General features: G+C 46.2%; 57 non-coding genes across 57 annotated transcripts; all 57 read left to right on the top strand.

Annotated features, from left to right (window-relative positions):
• The first annotated feature begins 161 nt into the window (after positions 1-161).
• Positions 162-277, top strand: LOC122937239. Its single transcript, XR_006389649.1, has one exon. It is a non-coding gene; the product is annotated as a U5 spliceosomal RNA (small nuclear RNA).
• A 171-nt stretch (positions 278-448) lies between these two features.
• Positions 449-564, top strand: LOC122937238. The gene has a single exon (XR_006389648.1). It is a non-coding gene; the product is annotated as a U5 spliceosomal RNA (small nuclear RNA).
• A 171-nt stretch (positions 565-735) lies between these two features.
• LOC122937237 lies at positions 736-851 on the top strand. The gene has a single exon (XR_006389647.1). It is a non-coding gene; the product is annotated as a U5 spliceosomal RNA (small nuclear RNA).
• A 171-nt stretch (positions 852-1022) lies between these two features.
• On the top strand, positions 1023-1138 carry LOC122937236. The gene has a single exon (XR_006389646.1). It is a non-coding gene; the product is annotated as a U5 spliceosomal RNA (small nuclear RNA).
• Positions 1139-1309: 171 nt separating this feature from the next.
• LOC122937235 lies at positions 1310-1425 on the top strand. The gene has a single exon (XR_006389645.1). It is a non-coding gene; the product is annotated as a U5 spliceosomal RNA (small nuclear RNA).
• A 171-nt stretch (positions 1426-1596) lies between these two features.
• Positions 1597-1712, top strand: LOC122937234. Its single transcript, XR_006389644.1, has one exon. It is a non-coding gene; the product is annotated as a U5 spliceosomal RNA (small nuclear RNA).
• A 116-nt stretch (positions 1713-1828) lies between these two features.
• Positions 1829-1944, top strand: LOC122937232. The gene has a single exon (XR_006389643.1). It is a non-coding gene; the product is annotated as a U5 spliceosomal RNA (small nuclear RNA).
• A 171-nt stretch (positions 1945-2115) lies between these two features.
• Positions 2116-2231, top strand: LOC122937231. Its single transcript, XR_006389642.1, has one exon. It is a non-coding gene; the product is annotated as a U5 spliceosomal RNA (small nuclear RNA).
• A 171-nt stretch (positions 2232-2402) lies between these two features.
• On the top strand, positions 2403-2518 carry LOC122937229. The gene has a single exon (XR_006389640.1). It is a non-coding gene; the product is annotated as a U5 spliceosomal RNA (small nuclear RNA).
• A 171-nt stretch (positions 2519-2689) lies between these two features.
• LOC122936551 lies at positions 2690-2804 on the top strand. The gene has a single exon (XR_006389073.1). It is a non-coding gene; the product is annotated as a U5 spliceosomal RNA (small nuclear RNA).
• A 171-nt stretch (positions 2805-2975) lies between these two features.
• On the top strand, positions 2976-3091 carry LOC122937228. The gene has a single exon (XR_006389639.1). It is a non-coding gene; the product is annotated as a U5 spliceosomal RNA (small nuclear RNA).
• Positions 3092-3207: 116 nt separating this feature from the next.
• LOC122937227 lies at positions 3208-3323 on the top strand. Its single transcript, XR_006389638.1, has one exon. It is a non-coding gene; the product is annotated as a U5 spliceosomal RNA (small nuclear RNA).
• Positions 3324-3494: 171 nt separating this feature from the next.
• LOC122937226 lies at positions 3495-3610 on the top strand. The gene has a single exon (XR_006389637.1). It is a non-coding gene; the product is annotated as a U5 spliceosomal RNA (small nuclear RNA).
• Positions 3611-3781: 171 nt separating this feature from the next.
• Positions 3782-3897, top strand: LOC122937225. Its single transcript, XR_006389636.1, has one exon. It is a non-coding gene; the product is annotated as a U5 spliceosomal RNA (small nuclear RNA).
• A 171-nt stretch (positions 3898-4068) lies between these two features.
• LOC122937223 lies at positions 4069-4184 on the top strand. Its single transcript, XR_006389635.1, has one exon. It is a non-coding gene; the product is annotated as a U5 spliceosomal RNA (small nuclear RNA).
• A 171-nt stretch (positions 4185-4355) lies between these two features.
• Positions 4356-4471, top strand: LOC122937222. Its single transcript, XR_006389634.1, has one exon. It is a non-coding gene; the product is annotated as a U5 spliceosomal RNA (small nuclear RNA).
• A 171-nt stretch (positions 4472-4642) lies between these two features.
• LOC122937221 lies at positions 4643-4758 on the top strand. Its single transcript, XR_006389633.1, has one exon. It is a non-coding gene; the product is annotated as a U5 spliceosomal RNA (small nuclear RNA).
• Positions 4759-4929: 171 nt separating this feature from the next.
• On the top strand, positions 4930-5045 carry LOC122937220. The gene has a single exon (XR_006389632.1). It is a non-coding gene; the product is annotated as a U5 spliceosomal RNA (small nuclear RNA).
• A 116-nt stretch (positions 5046-5161) lies between these two features.
• LOC122937219 lies at positions 5162-5277 on the top strand. Its single transcript, XR_006389631.1, has one exon. It is a non-coding gene; the product is annotated as a U5 spliceosomal RNA (small nuclear RNA).
• Positions 5278-5448: 171 nt separating this feature from the next.
• Positions 5449-5564, top strand: LOC122937216. Its single transcript, XR_006389630.1, has one exon. It is a non-coding gene; the product is annotated as a U5 spliceosomal RNA (small nuclear RNA).
• Positions 5565-5735: 171 nt separating this feature from the next.
• Positions 5736-5851, top strand: LOC122937215. Its single transcript, XR_006389629.1, has one exon. It is a non-coding gene; the product is annotated as a U5 spliceosomal RNA (small nuclear RNA).
• Positions 5852-6022: 171 nt separating this feature from the next.
• LOC122937214 lies at positions 6023-6138 on the top strand. The gene has a single exon (XR_006389628.1). It is a non-coding gene; the product is annotated as a U5 spliceosomal RNA (small nuclear RNA).
• A 171-nt stretch (positions 6139-6309) lies between these two features.
• Positions 6310-6425, top strand: LOC122937213. The gene has a single exon (XR_006389627.1). It is a non-coding gene; the product is annotated as a U5 spliceosomal RNA (small nuclear RNA).
• A 171-nt stretch (positions 6426-6596) lies between these two features.
• Positions 6597-6712, top strand: LOC122937212. Its single transcript, XR_006389626.1, has one exon. It is a non-coding gene; the product is annotated as a U5 spliceosomal RNA (small nuclear RNA).
• Positions 6713-6883: 171 nt separating this feature from the next.
• LOC122937211 lies at positions 6884-6999 on the top strand. Its single transcript, XR_006389625.1, has one exon. It is a non-coding gene; the product is annotated as a U5 spliceosomal RNA (small nuclear RNA).
• Positions 7000-7170: 171 nt separating this feature from the next.
• On the top strand, positions 7171-7286 carry LOC122937210. Its single transcript, XR_006389623.1, has one exon. It is a non-coding gene; the product is annotated as a U5 spliceosomal RNA (small nuclear RNA).
• Positions 7287-7457: 171 nt separating this feature from the next.
• Positions 7458-7573, top strand: LOC122937209. The gene has a single exon (XR_006389622.1). It is a non-coding gene; the product is annotated as a U5 spliceosomal RNA (small nuclear RNA).
• Positions 7574-7744: 171 nt separating this feature from the next.
• Positions 7745-7860, top strand: LOC122937208. Its single transcript, XR_006389621.1, has one exon. It is a non-coding gene; the product is annotated as a U5 spliceosomal RNA (small nuclear RNA).
• A 171-nt stretch (positions 7861-8031) lies between these two features.
• On the top strand, positions 8032-8147 carry LOC122937207. Its single transcript, XR_006389620.1, has one exon. It is a non-coding gene; the product is annotated as a U5 spliceosomal RNA (small nuclear RNA).
• Positions 8148-8318: 171 nt separating this feature from the next.
• LOC122937204 lies at positions 8319-8434 on the top strand. Its single transcript, XR_006389618.1, has one exon. It is a non-coding gene; the product is annotated as a U5 spliceosomal RNA (small nuclear RNA).
• A 171-nt stretch (positions 8435-8605) lies between these two features.
• Positions 8606-8721, top strand: LOC122937203. The gene has a single exon (XR_006389617.1). It is a non-coding gene; the product is annotated as a U5 spliceosomal RNA (small nuclear RNA).
• A 171-nt stretch (positions 8722-8892) lies between these two features.
• LOC122937202 lies at positions 8893-9008 on the top strand. The gene has a single exon (XR_006389616.1). It is a non-coding gene; the product is annotated as a U5 spliceosomal RNA (small nuclear RNA).
• Positions 9009-9179: 171 nt separating this feature from the next.
• Positions 9180-9295, top strand: LOC122937201. The gene has a single exon (XR_006389615.1). It is a non-coding gene; the product is annotated as a U5 spliceosomal RNA (small nuclear RNA).
• A 171-nt stretch (positions 9296-9466) lies between these two features.
• Positions 9467-9582, top strand: LOC122937200. The gene has a single exon (XR_006389614.1). It is a non-coding gene; the product is annotated as a U5 spliceosomal RNA (small nuclear RNA).
• A 171-nt stretch (positions 9583-9753) lies between these two features.
• LOC122937199 lies at positions 9754-9869 on the top strand. Its single transcript, XR_006389613.1, has one exon. It is a non-coding gene; the product is annotated as a U5 spliceosomal RNA (small nuclear RNA).
• A 172-nt stretch (positions 9870-10041) lies between these two features.
• Positions 10042-10157, top strand: LOC122937198. Its single transcript, XR_006389612.1, has one exon. It is a non-coding gene; the product is annotated as a U5 spliceosomal RNA (small nuclear RNA).
• Positions 10158-10328: 171 nt separating this feature from the next.
• On the top strand, positions 10329-10444 carry LOC122937197. Its single transcript, XR_006389611.1, has one exon. It is a non-coding gene; the product is annotated as a U5 spliceosomal RNA (small nuclear RNA).
• A 116-nt stretch (positions 10445-10560) lies between these two features.
• Positions 10561-10676, top strand: LOC122936520. Its single transcript, XR_006389043.1, has one exon. It is a non-coding gene; the product is annotated as a U5 spliceosomal RNA (small nuclear RNA).
• Positions 10677-10848: 172 nt separating this feature from the next.
• LOC122937196 lies at positions 10849-10964 on the top strand. The gene has a single exon (XR_006389610.1). It is a non-coding gene; the product is annotated as a U5 spliceosomal RNA (small nuclear RNA).
• A 171-nt stretch (positions 10965-11135) lies between these two features.
• Positions 11136-11251, top strand: LOC122937195. The gene has a single exon (XR_006389609.1). It is a non-coding gene; the product is annotated as a U5 spliceosomal RNA (small nuclear RNA).
• A 171-nt stretch (positions 11252-11422) lies between these two features.
• On the top strand, positions 11423-11538 carry LOC122937193. Its single transcript, XR_006389607.1, has one exon. It is a non-coding gene; the product is annotated as a U5 spliceosomal RNA (small nuclear RNA).
• Positions 11539-11709: 171 nt separating this feature from the next.
• Positions 11710-11825, top strand: LOC122937192. Its single transcript, XR_006389606.1, has one exon. It is a non-coding gene; the product is annotated as a U5 spliceosomal RNA (small nuclear RNA).
• A 171-nt stretch (positions 11826-11996) lies between these two features.
• On the top strand, positions 11997-12112 carry LOC122937191. The gene has a single exon (XR_006389605.1). It is a non-coding gene; the product is annotated as a U5 spliceosomal RNA (small nuclear RNA).
• A 171-nt stretch (positions 12113-12283) lies between these two features.
• Positions 12284-12399, top strand: LOC122937190. The gene has a single exon (XR_006389604.1). It is a non-coding gene; the product is annotated as a U5 spliceosomal RNA (small nuclear RNA).
• Positions 12400-12570: 171 nt separating this feature from the next.
• LOC122937189 lies at positions 12571-12686 on the top strand. Its single transcript, XR_006389603.1, has one exon. It is a non-coding gene; the product is annotated as a U5 spliceosomal RNA (small nuclear RNA).
• A 171-nt stretch (positions 12687-12857) lies between these two features.
• Positions 12858-12973, top strand: LOC122937188. The gene has a single exon (XR_006389602.1). It is a non-coding gene; the product is annotated as a U5 spliceosomal RNA (small nuclear RNA).
• Positions 12974-13144: 171 nt separating this feature from the next.
• On the top strand, positions 13145-13260 carry LOC122937187. Its single transcript, XR_006389601.1, has one exon. It is a non-coding gene; the product is annotated as a U5 spliceosomal RNA (small nuclear RNA).
• Positions 13261-13431: 171 nt separating this feature from the next.
• Positions 13432-13547, top strand: LOC122937186. Its single transcript, XR_006389600.1, has one exon. It is a non-coding gene; the product is annotated as a U5 spliceosomal RNA (small nuclear RNA).
• Positions 13548-13718: 171 nt separating this feature from the next.
• LOC122936550 lies at positions 13719-13833 on the top strand. The gene has a single exon (XR_006389072.1). It is a non-coding gene; the product is annotated as a U5 spliceosomal RNA (small nuclear RNA).
• A 171-nt stretch (positions 13834-14004) lies between these two features.
• Positions 14005-14120, top strand: LOC122937185. The gene has a single exon (XR_006389599.1). It is a non-coding gene; the product is annotated as a U5 spliceosomal RNA (small nuclear RNA).
• A 171-nt stretch (positions 14121-14291) lies between these two features.
• LOC122937184 lies at positions 14292-14407 on the top strand. The gene has a single exon (XR_006389598.1). It is a non-coding gene; the product is annotated as a U5 spliceosomal RNA (small nuclear RNA).
• Positions 14408-14578: 171 nt separating this feature from the next.
• On the top strand, positions 14579-14694 carry LOC122937182. Its single transcript, XR_006389596.1, has one exon. It is a non-coding gene; the product is annotated as a U5 spliceosomal RNA (small nuclear RNA).
• Positions 14695-14865: 171 nt separating this feature from the next.
• On the top strand, positions 14866-14981 carry LOC122937181. Its single transcript, XR_006389595.1, has one exon. It is a non-coding gene; the product is annotated as a U5 spliceosomal RNA (small nuclear RNA).
• A 171-nt stretch (positions 14982-15152) lies between these two features.
• On the top strand, positions 15153-15268 carry LOC122937179. Its single transcript, XR_006389594.1, has one exon. It is a non-coding gene; the product is annotated as a U5 spliceosomal RNA (small nuclear RNA).
• Positions 15269-15439: 171 nt separating this feature from the next.
• LOC122937178 lies at positions 15440-15555 on the top strand. Its single transcript, XR_006389593.1, has one exon. It is a non-coding gene; the product is annotated as a U5 spliceosomal RNA (small nuclear RNA).
• A 116-nt stretch (positions 15556-15671) lies between these two features.
• On the top strand, positions 15672-15787 carry LOC122937177. Its single transcript, XR_006389592.1, has one exon. It is a non-coding gene; the product is annotated as a U5 spliceosomal RNA (small nuclear RNA).
• Positions 15788-15958: 171 nt separating this feature from the next.
• On the top strand, positions 15959-16074 carry LOC122937176. The gene has a single exon (XR_006389591.1). It is a non-coding gene; the product is annotated as a U5 spliceosomal RNA (small nuclear RNA).
• Positions 16075-16206: the final 132 nt, after the last annotated feature.

The raw sequence follows: 16206 nt of genomic DNA, 5'->3' as shown, positions 1-16206 counted from the left end.
GGTTGAAAAACAGAATGTTCTTCTCTAGCTCTTGCAGGCTTTTTAGTGGCCTCATTTGCATGTCTAGACCATGGACAGCCTACTCCTCCCAGGTGGTCTCCTTGATCCAATTGAGGTCCGAGGAGATGGCACCAAGAACCCAGGAAGCCCTTGCCCGATGTATACTCTGGTTTCTCTTCAGAACGTATAAATCTTTCGCCTTTTACTAAAGATTTCCGTGGAGAGGAGCAAAACTGAGTTTTTTGGCAATTTTTGCATGCTCCAGCTTGCTGGGGCTTCCTTGTTCAGGTTGAAAAACAGAATGTTCTTCTCTAGCTCTTGCAGGCTTTTTAGTGGCCTCATTTGCATGTCTAGACCATGGACAGCCTACTCCTCCCAGGTGGTCTCCTTGATCCAATTGAGGTCCGAGGAGATGGCACCAAGAACCCAGGAAGCCCTTGCCCGATGTATACTCTGGTTTCTCTTCAGAACGTATAAATCTTTCGCCTTTTACTAAAGATTTCCGTGGAGAGGAGCAAAACTGAGTTTTTTGGCAATTTTTGCATGCTCCAGCTTGCTGGGGCTTCCTTGTTCAGGTTGAAAAACAGAATGTTCTTCTCTAGCTCTTGCAGGATTTTTAGTGGCCTCATTTGCATGTCTAGACCATGGACAGCCTACTCCTCCCAGGTGGTCTCCTTGATCCAATTGAGGTCCGAGGAGATGGCACCAAGAACCCAGGAAGCCCTTGCCCGATGTATACTCTGGTTTCTCTTCAGAACGTATAAATCTTTCGCCTTTTACTAAAGATTTCCGTGGAGAGGAGCAAAACTGAGTTTTTTGGCAATTTTTGCATGCTCCAGCTTGCTGGGGCTTCCTTGTTCAGGTTGAAAAACAGAATGTTCTTCTCTAGCTCTTGCAGGCTTTTTAGTGGCCTCATTTGCATGTCTAGACCATGGACAGCCTACTCCTCCCAGGTGGTCTCCTTGATCCAATTGAGGTCCGAGGAGATGGCACCAAGAACCCAGGAAGCCCTTGCCCGATGTATACTCTGGTTTCTCTTCAGAACGTATAAATCTTTCGCCTTTTACTAAAGATTTCCGTGGAGAGGAGCAAAACTGAGTTTTTTGGCAATTTTTGCATGCTCCAGCTTGCTGGGGCTTCCTTGTTCAGGTTGAAAAACAGAATGTTCTTCTCTAGCTCTTGCAGGATTTTTAGTGGCCTCATTTGCATGTCTAGACCATGGACAGCCTACTCCTCCCAGGTGGTCTCCTTGATCCAATTGAGGTCCGAGGAGATGGCACCAAGAACCCAGGAAGCCCTTGCCCGATGTATACTCTGGTTTCTCTTCAGAACGTATAAATCTTTCGCCTTTTACTAAAGATTTCCGTGGAGAGGAGCAAAACTGAGTTTTTTGGCAATTTTTGCATGCTCCAGCTTGCTGGGGCTTCCTTGTTCAGGTTGAAAAACAGAATGTTCTTCTCTAGCTCTTGCAGGCTTTTTAGTGGCCTCATTTGCATGTCTAGACCATGGACAGCCTACTCCTCCCAGGTGGTCTCCTTGATCCAATTGAGGTCCGAGGAGATGGCACCAAGAACCCAGGAAGCCCTTGCCCGATGTATACTCTGGTTTCTCTTCAGAACGTATAAATCTTTCGCCTTTTACTAAAGATTTCCGTGGAGAGGAGCAAAACTGAGTTTTTTGGCAATTTTTGCATGCTCCAGCTTGCTGGGGCTTCCTTGTTAAGGTTGAAAAACAGAATGTTTGTCTCTGGCTCTTGCAGGATTTTTAGTGGCCTCATTTGCATGTCTAGAACATAGCACCAAGAACCCAGGAAGCCCTTGCCCGATGTATACTCTGGTTTCTCTTCAGAACGTATAAATCTTTCGCCTTTTACTAAAGATTTCCGTGGAGAGGAGCAAAACTGAGTTTTTTGGCAATTTTTGCATGCTCCAGCTTGCTGGGGCTTCCTTGTTCAGGTTGAAAAACAGAATGTTCTTCTCTAGCTCTTGCAGGCTTTTTAGTGGCCTCATTTGCATGTCTAGACCATGGACAGCCTACTCCTCCCAGGTGGTCTCCTTGATCCAATTGAGGTCCGAGGAGATGGCACCAAGAACCCAGGAAGCCCTTGCCCGATGTATACTCTGGTTTCTCTTCAGAACGTATAAATCTTTCGCCTTTTACTAAAGATTTCCGTGGAGAGGAGCAAAACTGAGTTTTTTGGCAATTTTTGCATGCTCCAGCTTGCTGGGGCTTCCTTGTTCAGGTTGAAAAACAGAATGTTCTTCTCTAGCTCTTGCAGGCTTTTTAGTGGCCTCATTTGCATGTCTAGACCATGGACAGCCTACTCCTCCCAGGTGGTCTCCTTGATCCAATTGAGGTCCGAGGAGATGGCACCAAGAACCCAGGAAGCCCTTGCCCGATGTATACTCTGGTTTCTCTTCAGAACGTATAAATCTTTCGCCTTTTACTAAAGATTTCCGTGGAGAGGAGCAAAACTGAGTTTTTTGGCAATTTTTGCATGCTCCAGCTTGCTGGGGCTTCCTTGTTCAGGTTGAAAAACAGAATGTTCTTCTCTAGCTCTTGCAGGATTTTTAGTGGCCTCATTTGCATGTCTAGACCATGGACAGCCTACTCCTCCCAGGTGGTCTCCTTGATCCAATTGAGGTCCGAGGAGATGGCACCAAGAACCCAGGAAGCCCTTGCCCGATGTATACTCTGGTTTCTCTTCAGAACGTATAAATCTTTCGCCTTTTACTAAAGATTTCCGTGGAGAGGAGCAAAACTGAGTTTTTGGCAATTTTTGCATGCTCCAGCTTGCTGGGGCTTCCTTGTTCAGGTTGAAAAACAGAATGTTCTTCTCTAGCTCTTGCAGGATTTTTAGTGGCCTCATTTGCATGTCTAGACCATGGACAGCCTACTCCTCCCAGGTGGTCTCCTTGATCCAATTGAGGTCCGAGGAGATGGCACCAAGAACCCAGGAAGCCCTTGCCCGATGTATACTCTGGTTTCTCTTCAGAACGTATAAATCTTTCGCCTTTTACTAAAGATTTCCGTGGAGAGGAGCAAAACTGAGTTTTTTGGCAATTTTTGCATGCTCCAGCTTGCTGGGGCTTCCTTGTTAAGGTTGAAAAACAGAATGTTTGTCTCTAGCTCTTGCAGGATTTTTAGTGGCCTCATTTGCATGTCTAGAACATAGCACCAAGAACCCAGGAAACCCTTGCCCGATGTATACTCTGGTTTCTCTTCAGAACGTATAAATCTTTCGCCTTTTACTAAAGATTTCCGTGGAGAGGAGCAAAACTGAGTTTTTTGGCAATTTTTGCATGCTCCAGCTTGCTGGGGCTTCCTTGTTCAGGTTGAAAAACAGAATGTTCTTCTCTAGCTCTTGCAGGCTTTTTAGTGGCCTCATTTGCATGTCTAGAACATGGACAGCCTACTCCTCCCAGGTGGTTTCCTTGTGCCAATTGAGGTCCGAGGAGATGGCACCAAGAACCCAGGAAGCCCTTGCCCGATGTATACTCTGGTTTCTCTTCAGAACGTATAAATCTTTCGCCTTTTACTAAAGATTTCCGTGGAGAGGAGCAAAACTGAGTTTTTTGGCAATTTTTGCATGCTCCAGCTTGCTGGGGCTTCCTTGTTCAGGTTGAAAAACAGAATGTTTGTCTCTAGCTCTTGCAGGATTTTTAGTGGCCTCATTTGCATGTCTAGAACATGGACAGCCTACTCCTCCCAGGTGGTTTCCTTGATCCAATTGAGGTCCGAGGAGATGGCACCAAGAACCCAGGAAGCCCTTGCCCGATGTATACTCTGGTTTCTCTTCAGAACGTATAAATCTTTCGCCTTTTACTAAAGATTTCCGTGGAGAGGAGCAAAACTGAGTTTTTTGGCAATTTTTGCATGCTCCAGCTTGCTGGGGCTTCCTTGTTCAGGTTGAAAAACAGAATGTTCTTCTCTAGCTCTTGCAGGCTTTTTAGTGGCCTCATTTGCATGTCTAGACCATGGACAGCCTACTCCTCCCAGGTGGTCTCCTTGATCCAATTGAGGTCCGAGGAGATGGCACCAAGAACCCAGGAAGCCCTTGCCCGATGTATACTCTGGTTTCTCTTCAGAACGTATAAATCTTTCGCCTTTTACTAAAGATTTCCGTGGAGAGGAGCAAAACTGAGTTTTTTGGCAATTTTTGCATGCTCCAGCTTGCTGGGGCTTCCTTGTTCAGGTTGAAAAACAGAATGTTCTTCTCTAGCTCTTGCAGGATTTTTAGTGGCCTCATTTGCATGTCTAGACCATGGACAGCCTACTCCTCCCAGGTGGTCTCCTTGATCCAATTGAGGTCCGAGGAGATGGCACCAAGAACCCAGGAAGCCCTTGCCCGATGTATACTCTGGTTTCTCTTCAGAACGTATAAATCTTTCGCCTTTTACTAAAGATTTCCGTGGAGAGGAGCAAAACTGAGTTTTTTGGCAATTTTTGCATGCTCCAGCTTGCTGGGGCTTCCTTGTTCAGGTTGAAAAACAGAATGTTCTTCTCTAGCTCTTGCAGGCTTTTTAGTGGCCTCATTTGCATGTCTAGACCATGGACAGCCTACTCCTCCCAGGTGGTCTCCTTGATCCAATTGAGGTCCGAGGAGATGGCACCAAGAACCCAGGAAGCCCTTGCCCGATGTATACTCTGGTTTCTCTTCAGAACGTATAAATCTTTCGCCTTTTACTAAAGATTTCCGTGGAGAGGAGCAAAACTGAGTTTTTTGGCAATTTTTGCATGCTCCAGCTTGCTGGGGCTTCCTTGTTCAGGTTGAAAAACAGAATGTTCTTCTCTAGCTCTTGCAGGCTTTTTAGTGGCCTCATTTGCATGTCTAGAACATGGACAGCCTACTCCTCCCAGGTGGTCTCCTTGATCCAATTGAGGTCCGAGGAGATGGCACCAAGAACCCAGGAAGCCCTTGCCCGATGTATACTCTGGTTTCTCTTCAGAACGTATAAATCTTTCGCCTTTTACTAAAGATTTCCGTGGAGAGGAGCAAAACTGAGTTTTTTGGCAATTTTTGCATGCTCCAGCTTGCTGGGGCTTCCTTGTTAAGGTTGAAAAACAGAATGTTTGTCTCTGGCTCTTGCAGGATTTTTAGTGGCCTCATTTGCATGTCTAGAACATAGCACCAAGAACCCAGGAAGCCCTTGCCCGATGTATACTCTGGTTTCTCTTCAGAACGTATAAATCTTTCGCCTTTTACTAAAGATTTCCGTGGAGAGGAGCAAAACTGAGTTTTTTGGCAATTTTTGCATGCTCCAGCTTGCTGGGGCTTCCTTGTTCAGGTTGAAAAACAGAATGTTCTTCTCTAGCTCTTGCAGGATTTTTAGTGGCCTCATTTGCATGTCTAGACCATGGACAGCCTACTCCTCCCAGGTGGTCTCCTTGATCCAATTGAGGTCCGAGGAGATGGCACCAAGAACCCAGGAAGCCCTTGCCCGATGTATACTCTGGTTTCTCTTCAGAACGTATAAATCTTTCGCCTTTTACTAAAGATTTCCGTGGAGAGGAGCAAAACTGAGTTTTTTGGCAATTTTTGCATGCTCCAGCTTGCTGGGGCTTCCTTGTTCAGGTTGAAAAACAGAATGTTCTTCTCTAGCTCTTGCAGGCTTTTTAGTGGCCTCATTTGCATGTCTAGACCATGGACAGCCTACTCCTCCCAGGTGGTCTCCTTGATCCAATTGAGGTCCGAGGAGATGGCACCAAGAACCCAGGAAGCCCTTGCCCGATGTATACTCTGGTTTCTCTTCAGAACGTATAAATCTTTCGCCTTTTACTAAAGATTTCCGTGGAGAGGAGCAAAACTGAGTTTTTTGGCAATTTTTGCATGCTCCAGCTTGCTGGGGCTTCCTTGTTCAGGTTGAAAAACAGAATGTTCTTCTCTAGCTCTTGCAGGCTTTTTAGTGGCCTCATTTGCATGTCTAGACCATGGACAGCCTACTCCTCCCAGGTGGTCTCCTTGATCCAATTGAGGTCCGAGGAGATGGCACCAAGAACCCAGGAAGCCCTTGCCCGATGTATACTCTGGTTTCTCTTCAGAACGTATAAATCTTTCGCCTTTTACTAAAGATTTCCGTGGAGAGGAGCAAAACTGAGTTTTTTGGCAATTTTTGCATGCTCCAGCTTGCTGGGGCTTCCTTGTTCAGGTTGAAAAACAGAATGTTCTTCTCTAGCTCTTGCAGGCTTTTTAGTGGCCTCATTTGCATGTCTAGACCATGGACAGCCTACTCCTCCCAGGTGGTCTCCTTGATCCAATTGAGGTCCGAGGAGATGGCACCAAGAACCCAGGAAGCCCTTGCCCGATGTATACTCTGGTTTCTCTTCAGAACGTATAAATCTTTCGCCTTTTACTAAAGATTTCCGTGGAGAGGAGCAAAACTGAGTTTTTTGGCAATTTTTGCATGCTCCAGCTTGCTGGGGCTTCCTTGTTCAGGTTGAAAAACAGAATGTTCTTCTCTAGCTCTTGCAGGCTTTTTAGTGGCCTCATTTGCATGTCTAGACCATGGACAGCCTACTCCTCCCAGGTGGTCTCCTTGATCCAATTGAGGTCCGAGGAGATGGCACCAAGAACCCAGGAAGCCCTTGCCCGATGTATACTCTGGTTTCTCTTCAGAACGTATAAATCTTTCGCCTTTTACTAAAGATTTCCGTGGAGAGGAGCAAAACTGAGTTTTTTGGCAATTTTTGCATGCTCCAGCTTGCTGGGGCTTCCTTGTTCAGGTTGAAAAACAGAATGTTCTTCTCTAGCTCTTGCAGGATTTTTAGTGGCCTCATTTGCATGTCTAGACCATGGACAGCCTACTCCTCCCAGGTGGTCTCCTTGATCCAATTGAGGTCCGAGGAGATGGCACCAAGAACCCAGGAAGCCCTTGCCCGATGTATACTCTGGTTTCTCTTCAGAACGTATAAATCTTTCGCCTTTTACTAAAGATTTCCGTGGAGAGGAGCAAAACTGAGTTTTTTGGCAATTTTTGCATGCTCCAGCTTGCTGGGGCTTCCTTGTTCAGGTTGAAAAACAGAATGTTCTTCTCTAGCTCTTGCAGGCTTTTTAGTGGCCTCATTTGCATGTCTAGAACATGGACAGCCTACTCCTCCCAGGTGGTCTCCTTGATCCAATTGAGGTCCGAGGAGATGGCACCAAGAACCCAGGAAGCCCTTGCCCGATGTATACTCTGGTTTCTCTTCAGAACGTATAAATCTTTCGCCTTTTACTAAAGATTTCCGTGGAGAGGAGCAAAACTGAGTTTTTTGGCAATTTTTGCATGCTCCAGCTTGCTGGGGCTTCCTTGTTCAGGTTGAAAAACAGAATGTTCTTCTCTAGCTCTTGCAGGATTTTTAGTGGCCTCATTTGCATGTCTAGACCATGGACAGCCTACTCCTCCCAGGTGGTCTCCTTGATCCAATTGAGGTCCGAGGAGATGGCACCAAGAACCCAGGAAGCCCTTGCCCGATGTATACTCTGGTTTCTCTTCAGAACGTATAAATCTTTCGCCTTTTACTAAAGATTTCCGTGGAGAGGAGCAAAACTGAGTTTTTTGGCAATTTTTGCATGCTCCAGCTTGCTGGGGCTTCCTTGTTCAGGTTGAAAAACAGAATGTTCTTCTCTAGCTCTTGCAGGCTTTTTAGTGGCCTCATTTGCATGTCTAGACCATGGACAGCCTACTCCTCCCAGGTGGTCTCCTTGATCCAATTGAGGTCCGAGGAGATGGCACCAAGAACCCAGGAAGCCCTTGCCCGATGTATACTCTGGTTTCTCTTCAGAACGTATAAATCTTTCGCCTTTTACTAAAGATTTCCGTGGAGAGGAGCAAAACTGAGTTTTTTGGCAATTTTTGCATGCTCCAGCTTGCTGGGGCTTCCTTGTTCAGGTTGAAAAACAGAATGTTCTTCTCTAGCTCTTGCAGGATTTTTAGTGGCCTCATTTGCATGTCTAGAACATGGACAGCCTACTCCTCCCAGGTGGTCTCCTTGATCCAATTGAGGTCCGAGGAGATGGCACCAAGAACCCAGGAAGCCCTTGCCCGATGTATACTCTGGTTTCTCTTCAGAACGTATAAATCTTTCGCCTTTTACTAAAGATTTCCGTGGAGAGGAGCAAAACTGAGTTTTTTGGCAATTTTTGCATGCTCCAGCTTGCTGGGGCTTCCTTGTTCAGGTTGAAAAACAGAATGTTCTTCTCTAGCTCTTGCAGGCTTTTTAGTGGCCTCATTTGCATGTCTAGAACATGGACAGCCTACTCCTCCCAGGTGGTCTCCTTGATCCAATTGAGGTCCGAGGAGATGGCACCAAGAACCCAGGAAGCCCTTGCCCGATGTATACTCTGGTTTCTCTTCAGAACGTATAAATCTTTCGCCTTTTACTAAAGATTTCCGTGGAGAGGAGCAAAACTGAGTTTTTTGGCAATTTTTGCATGCTCCAGCTTGCTGGGGCTTCCTTGTTCAGGTTGAAAAACAGAATGTTCTTCTCTAGCTCTTGCAGGATTTTTAGTGGCCTCATTTGCATGTCTAGACCATGGACAGCCTACTCCTCCCAGGTGGTCTCCTTGATCCAATTGAGGTCCGAGGAGATGGCACCAAGAACCCAGGAAGCCCTTGCCCGATGTATACTCTGGTTTCTCTTCAGAACGTATAAATCTTTCGCCTTTTACTAAAGATTTCCGTGGAGAGGAGCAAAACTGAGTTTTTTGGCAATTTTTGCATGCTCCAGCTTGCTGGGGCTTCCTTGTTCAGGTTGAAAAACAGAATGTTCTTCTCTAGCTCTTGCAGGATTTTTAGTGGCCTCATTTGCATGTCTAGACCATGGACAGCCTACTCCTCCCAGGTGGTCTCCTTGATCCAATTGAGGTCCGAGGAGATGGCACCAAGAACCCAGGAAGCCCTTGCCCGATGTATACTCTGGTTTCTCTTCAGAACGTATAAATCTTTCGCCTTTTACTAAAGATTTCCGTGGAGAGGAGCAAAACTGAGTTTTTTGGCAATTTTTGCATGCTCCAGCTTGCTGGGGCTTCCTTGTTCAGGTTGAAAAACAGAATGTTCTTCTCTAGCTCTTGCAGGATTTTTAGTGGCCTCATTTGCATGTCTAGACCATGGACAGCCTACTCCTCCCAGGTGGTCTCCTTGATCCAATTGAGGTCCGAGGAGATGGCACCAAGAACCCAGGAAGCCCTTGCCCGATGTATACTCTGGTTTCTCTTCAGAACGTATAAATCTTTCGCCTTTTACTAAAGATTTCCGTGGAGAGGAGCAAAACTGAGTTTTTTGGCAATTTTTGCATGCTCCAGCTTGCTGGGGCTTCCTTGTTCAGGTTGAAAAACAGAATGTTCTTCTCTAGCTCTTGCAGGCTTTTTAGTGGCCTCATTTGCATGTCTAGACCATGGACAGCCTACTCCTCCCAGGTGGTCTCCTTGATCCAATTGAGGTCCGAGGAGATGGCACCAAGAACCCAGGAAGCCCTTGCCCGATGTATACTCTGGTTTCTCTTCAGAACGTATAAATCTTTCGCCTTTTACTAAAGATTTCCGTGGAGAGGAGCAAAACTGAGTTTTTTGGCAATTTTTGCATGCTCCAGCTTGCTGGGGCTTCCTTGTTCAGGTTGAAAAACAGAATGTTCTTCTCTAGCTCTTGCAGGATTTTTAGTGGCCTCATTTGCATGTCTAGACCATGGACAGCCTACTCCTCCCAGGTGGTCTCCTTGATCCAATTGAGGTCCGAGGAGATGGCACCAAGAACCCAGGAAGCCCTTGCCCGATGTATACTCTGGTTTCTCTTCAGAACGTATAAATCTTTCGCCTTTTACTAAAGATTTCCGTGGAGAGGAGCAAAACTGAGTTTTTTGGCAATTTTTGCATGCTCCAGCTTGCTGGGGCTTCCTTGTTCAGGTTGAAAAACAGAATGTTCTGTCTCTAGCTCTTGCAGGATTTTTAGTGGCCTCATTTGCATGTCTAGACCATGGACAGCCTACTCCTCCCAGGTGGTCTCCTTGATCCAATTGAGGTCCGAGGAGATGGCACCAAGAACCCAGGAAGCCCTTGCCCGATGTATACTCTGGTTTCTCTTCAGAACGTATAAATCTTTCGCCTTTTACTAAAGATTTCCGTGGAGAGGAGCAAAACTGAGTTTTTTGGCAATTTTTGCATGCTCCAGCTTGCTGGGGCTTCCTTGTTCAGGTTGAAAAACAGAATGTTCTTCTCTAGCTCTTGCAGGATTTTTAGTGGCCTCATTTGCATGTCTAGACCATGGACAGCCTACTCCTCCCAGGTGGTCTCCTTGATCCAATTGAGGTCCGAGGAGATGGCACCAAGAACCCAGGAAGCCCTTGCCCGATGTATACTCTGGTTTCTCTTCAGAACGTATAAATCTTTCGCCTTTTACTAAAGATTTCCGTGGAGAGGAGCAAAACTGAGTTTTTTGGCAATTTTTGCATGCTCCAGCTTGCTGGGGCTTCCTTGTTAAGGTTGAAAAACAGAATGTTTGTCTCTGGCTCTTGCAGGATTTTTAGTGGCCTCATTTGCATGTCTAGAACATAGCACCAAGAACCCAGGAAGCCCTTGCCCGATGTATACTCTGGTTTCTCTTCAGAACGTAAAAATCTTTCGCCTTTTACTAAAGATTTCCGTGGAGAGGAGCAAAACTGAGTTTTTTGGCAATTTTTGCATGCTCCAGCTTGCTGGGGCTTCCTTGTTCAGGTTGAAAAACAGAATGTTCTTCTCTAGCTCTTGCAGGCTTTTTAGTGGCCTCATTTGCATGTCTAGAACATGGACAGCCTACTCCTCCCAGGTGGTCTCCTTGATGCCAATTGAGGTCCGAGGAGATGCTACCAAGAACCCAGGAAGCCCTTGCCCGATGTATACTCTGGTTTCTCTTCAGAACGTATAAATCTTTCGCCTTTTACTAAAGATTTCCGTGGAGAGGAGCAAAACTGAGTTTTTTGGCAATTTTTGCATGCTCCAGCTTGCTGGGGCTTCCTTGTTAAGGTTGAAAAACAGAATGTTCTTCTCTAGCTCTTGCAGGATTTTTAGTGGCCTCATTTGCATGTCTAGACCATGGACAGCCTACTCCTCCCAGGTGGTCTCCTTGATCCAATTGAGGTCCGAGGAGATGGCACCAAGAACCCAGGAAGCCCTTGCCCGATGTATACTCTGGTTTCTCTTCAGAACGTATAAATCTTTCGCCTTTTACTAAAGATTTCCGTGGAGAGGAGCAAAACTGAGTTTTTTGGCAATTTTTGCATGCTCCAGCTTGCTGGGGCTTCCTTGTTCAGGTTGAAAAACAGAATGTTCTTCTCTAGCTCTTGCAGGATTTTTAGTGGCCTCATTTGCATGTCTAGACCATGGACAGCCTACTCCTCCCAGGTGGTCTCCTTGATCCAATTGAGGTCCGAGGAGATGGCACCAAGAACCCAGGAAGCCCTTGCCCGATGTATACTCTGGTTTCTCTTCAGAACGTATAAATCTTTCGCCTTTTACTAAAGATTTCCGTGGAGAGGAGCAAAACTGAGTTTTTTGGCAATTTTTGCATGCTCCAGCTTGCTGGGGCTTCCTTGTTCAGGTTGAAAAACAGAATGTTCTTCTCTAGCTCTTGCAGGATTTTTAGTGGCCTCATTTGCATGTCTAGACCATGGACAGCCTACTCCTCCCAGGTGGTCTCCTTGATCCAATTGAGGTCCGAGGAGATGGCACCAAGAACCCAGGAAGCCCTTGCCCGATGTATACTCTGGTTTCTCTTCAGAACGTATAAATCTTTCGCCTTTTACTAAAGATTTCCGTGGAGAGGAGCAAAACTGAGTTTTTTGGCAATTTTTGCATGCTCCAGCTTGCTGGGGCTTCCTTGTTCAGGTTGAAAAACAGAATGTTCTTCTCTAGCTCTTGCAGGCTTTTTAGTGGCCTCATTTGCATGTCTAGACCATGGACAGCCTACTCCTCCCAGGTGGTCTCCTTGATCCAATTGAGGTCCGAGGAGATGGCACCAAGAACCCAGGAAGCCCTTGCCCGATGTATACTCTGGTTTCTCTTCAGAACGTATAAATCTTTCGCCTTTTACTAAAGATTTCCGTGGAGAGGAGCAAAACTGAGTTTTTTGGCAATTTTTGCATGCTCCAGCTTGCTGGGGCTTCCTTGTTCAGGTTGAAAAACAGAATGTTCTTCTCTAGCTCTTGCAGGCTTTTTAGTGGCCTCATTTGCATGTCTAGACCATGGACAGCCTACTCCTCCCAGGTGGTCTCCTTGATCCAATTGAGGTCCGAGGAGATGGCACCAAGAACCCAGGAAGCCCTTGCCCGATGTATACTCTGGTTTCTCTTCAGAACGTATAAATCTTTCGCCTTTTACTAAAGATTTCCGTGGAGAGGAGCAAAACTGAGTTTTTTGGCAATTTTTGCATGCTCCAGCTTGCTGGGGCTTCCTTGTTCAGGTTGAAAAACAGAATGTTCTTCTCTAGCTCTTGCAGGCTTTTTAGTGGCCTCATTTGCATGTCTAGAACATGGACAGCCTACTCCTCCCAGGTGGTCTCCTTGATCCAATTGAGGTCCGAGGAGATGGCACCAAGAACCCAGGAAGCCCTTGCCCGATGTATACTCTGGTTTCTCTTCAGAACGTATAAATCTTTCGCCTTTTACTAAAGATTTCCGTGGAGAGGAGCAAAACTGAGTTTTTTGGCAATTTTTGCATGCTCCAGCTTGCTGGGGCTTCCTTGTTCAGGTTGAAAAACAGAATGTTCTTCTCTAGCTCTTGCAGGATTTTTAGTGGCCTCATTTGCATGTCTAGACCATGGACAGCCTACTCCTCCCAGGTGGTCTCCTTGATCCAATTGAGGTCCGAGGAGATGGCACCAAGAACCCAGGAAGCCCTTGCCCGATGTATACTCTGGTTTCTCTTCAGAACGTATAAATCTTTCGCCTTTTACTAAAGATTTCCGTGGAGAGGAGCAAAACTGAGTTTTTTGGCAATTTTTGCATGCTCCAGCTTGCTGGGGCTTCCTTGTTCAGGTTGAAAAACAGAATGTTCTTCTCTAGCTCTTGCAGGATTTTTAGTGGCCTCATTTGCATGTCTAGACCATGGACAGCCTACTCCTCCCAGGTGGTCTCCTTGATCCAATTGAGGTCCGAGGAGATGGCACCAAGAACCCAGGAAGCCCTTGCCCGATGTATACTCTGGTTTCTCTTCAGAACGTATAAATCTTTCGCCTTTTACTAAAGATTTCCGTGGAGAGGAGCAAAACTGAGTTTTTTGGCAATTTTTGCATGCTCCAGCTTGCTGGGGCTTCCTTGTTCAGGTTGAAAAACAGAATGTTCTTCTCTAGCTCTTGCAGGCTTTTTAGTGGCCTCATTTGCATGTCTAGACCATGGACAGCCTACTCCTCCCAGGTGGTCTCCTTGATCCAATTGAGGTCCGAGGAGATGGCACCAAGAACCCAGGAAGCCCTTGCCCGATGTATACTCTGGTTTCTCTTCAGAACGTATAAATCTTTCGCCTTTTACTAAAGATTTCCGTGGAGAGGAGCAAAACTGAGTTTTTTGGCAATTTTTGCATGCTCCAGCTTGCTGGGGCTTCCTTGTTCAGGTTGAAAAACAGAATGTTCTTCTCTAGCTCTTGCAGGATTTTTAGTGGCCTCATTTGCATGTCTAGACCATGGACAGCCTACTCCTCCCAGGTGGTCTCCTTGATCCAATTGAGGTCCGAGGAGATGGCACCAAGAACCCAGGAAGCCCTTGCCCGATGTATACTCTGGTTTCTCTTCAGAACGTATAAATCTTTCGCCTTTTACTAAAGATTTCCGTGGAGAGGAGCAAAACTGAGTTTTTGGCAATTTTTGCATGCTCCAGCTTGCTGGGGCTTCCTTGTTCAGGTTGAAAAACAGAATGTTCTTCTCTAGCTCTTGCAGGCTTTTTAGTGGCCTCATTTGCATGTCTAGACCATGGACAGCCTACTCCTCCCAGGTGGTCTCCTTGATCCAATTGAGGTCCGAGGAGATGGCACCAAGAACCCAGGAAGCCCTTGCCCGATGTATACTCTGGTTTCTCTTCAGAACGTATAAATCTTTCGCCTTTTACTAAAGATTTCCGTGGAGAGGAGCAAAACTGAGTTTTTTGGCAATTTTTGCATGCTCCAGCTTGCTGGGGCTTCCTTGTTCAGGTTGAAAAACAGAATGTTCTTCTCTAGCTCTTGCAGGCTTTTTAGTGGCCTCATTTGCATGTCTAGACCATGGACAGCCTACTCCTCCCAGGTGGTCTCCTTGATCCAATTGAGGTCCGAGGAGATGGCACCAAGAACCCAGGAAGCCCTTGCCCGATGTATACTCTGGTTTCTCTTCAGAACGTATAAATCTTTCGCCTTTTACTAAAGATTTCCGTGGAGAGGAGCAAAACTGAGTTTTTTGGCAATTTTTGCATGCTCCAGCTTGCTGGGGCTTCCTTGTTCAGGTTGAAAAACAGAATGTTCTTCTCTAGCTCTTGCAGGATTTTTAGTGGCCTCATTTGCATGTCTAGACCATGGACAGCCTACTCCTCCCAGGTGGTCTCCTTGATCCAATTGAGGTCCGAGGAGATGGCACCAAGAACCCAGGAAGCCCTTGCCCGATGTATACTCTGGTTTCTCTTCAGAACGTATAAATCTTTCGCCTTTTACTAAAGATTTCCGTGGAGAGGAGCAAAACTGAGTTTTTTGGCAATTTTTGCATGCTCCAGCTTGCTGGGGCTTCCTTGTTCAGGTTGAAAAACAGAATGTTCTTCTCTAGCTCTTGCAGGCTTTTTAGTGGCCTCATTTGCATGTCTAGAACATGGACAGCCTACTCCTCCCAGGTGGTCTCCTTGATCCAATTGAGGTCCGAGGAGATGGCACCAAGAACCCAGGAAGCCCTTGCCCGATGTATACTCTGGTTTCTCTTCAGAACGTATAAATCTTTCGCCTTTTACTAAAGATTTCCGTGGAGAGGAGCAAAACTGAGTTTTTTGGCAATTTTTGCATGCTCCAGCTTGCTGGGGCTTCCTTGTTCAGGTTGAAAAACAGAATGTTCTTCTCTAGCTCTTGCAGGCTTTTTAGTGGCCTCATTTGCATGTCTAGACCATGGACAGCCTACTCCTCCCAGGTGGTCTCCTTGATCCAATTGAGGTCCGAGGAGATGGCACCAAGAACCCAGGAAGCCCTTGCCCGATGTATACTCTGGTTTCTCTTCAGAACGTATAAATCTTTCGCCTTTTACTAAAGATTTCCGTGGAGAGGAGCAAAACTGAGTTTTTTGGCAATTTTTGCATGCTCCAGCTTGCTGGGGCTTCCTTGTTCAGGTTGAAAAACAGAATGTTCTTCTCTAGCTCTTGCAGGCTTTTTAGTGGCCTCATTTGCATGTCTAGACCATGGACAGCCTACTCCTCCCAGGTGGTCTCCTTGATCCAATTGAGGTCCGAGGAGATGGCACCAAGAACCCAGGAAGCCCTTGCCCGATGTATACTCTGGTTTCTCTTCAGAACGTATAAATCTTTCGCCTTTTACTAAAGATTTCCGTGGAGAGGAGCAAAACTGAGTTTTTTGGCAATTTTTGCATGCTCCAGCTTGCTGGGGCTTCCTTGTTAAGGTTGAAAAACAGAATGTTTGTCTCTGGCTCTTGCAGGATTTTTAGTGGCCTCATTTGCATGTCTAGAACATAGCACCAAGAACCCAGGAAGCCCTTGCCCGATGTATACTCTGGTTTCTCTTCAGAACGTATAAATCTTTCGCCTTTTACTAAAGATTTCCGTGGAGAGGAGCAAAACTGAGTTTTTTGGCAATTTTTGCATGCTCCAGCTTGCTGGGGCTTCCTTGTTCAGGTTGAAAAACAGAATGTTCTTCTCTAGCTCTTGCAGGCTTTTTAGTGGCCTCATTTGCATGTCTAGAACATGGACAGCCTACTCCTCCCAGGTGGTTTCCTTGTGCCAATTGAGGTCCGAGGAGATGATACCAAGAACCCAGGAAGCCCTTGCCCGATGTATACTCTGGTTTCTCTTCAGAACGTATAAATCTTTCGCCTTTTACTAAAGATTTCCGTGGAGAGGAGCAAAACTGAGTTTTTTGGCAATTTTTGCATGCTCCAGCTTGCTGGGGCTTCCTTGTTCAGGTTGAAAAACAGAATGTTCTTCTCTAGCTCTTGCAGGCTTTTTAGTGGCCTCATTTGCATGTCTAGACCATGGACAGCCTACTCCTCCCAGGTGGTCTCCTTGATCCAATTGAGGTCCGAG

Source organism: Bufo gargarizans, chromosome 4, assembly GCF_014858855.1.
Source record: "Bufo gargarizans isolate SCDJY-AF-19 chromosome 4, ASM1485885v1, whole genome shotgun sequence".
Classification (NCBI taxonomy): Eukaryota; Metazoa; Chordata; class Amphibia; order Anura; family Bufonidae; genus Bufo; species Bufo gargarizans.
Note: the sequence above shows the minus strand (reverse complement) of the source record. Positions and strands in the feature narration are given on the sequence as shown.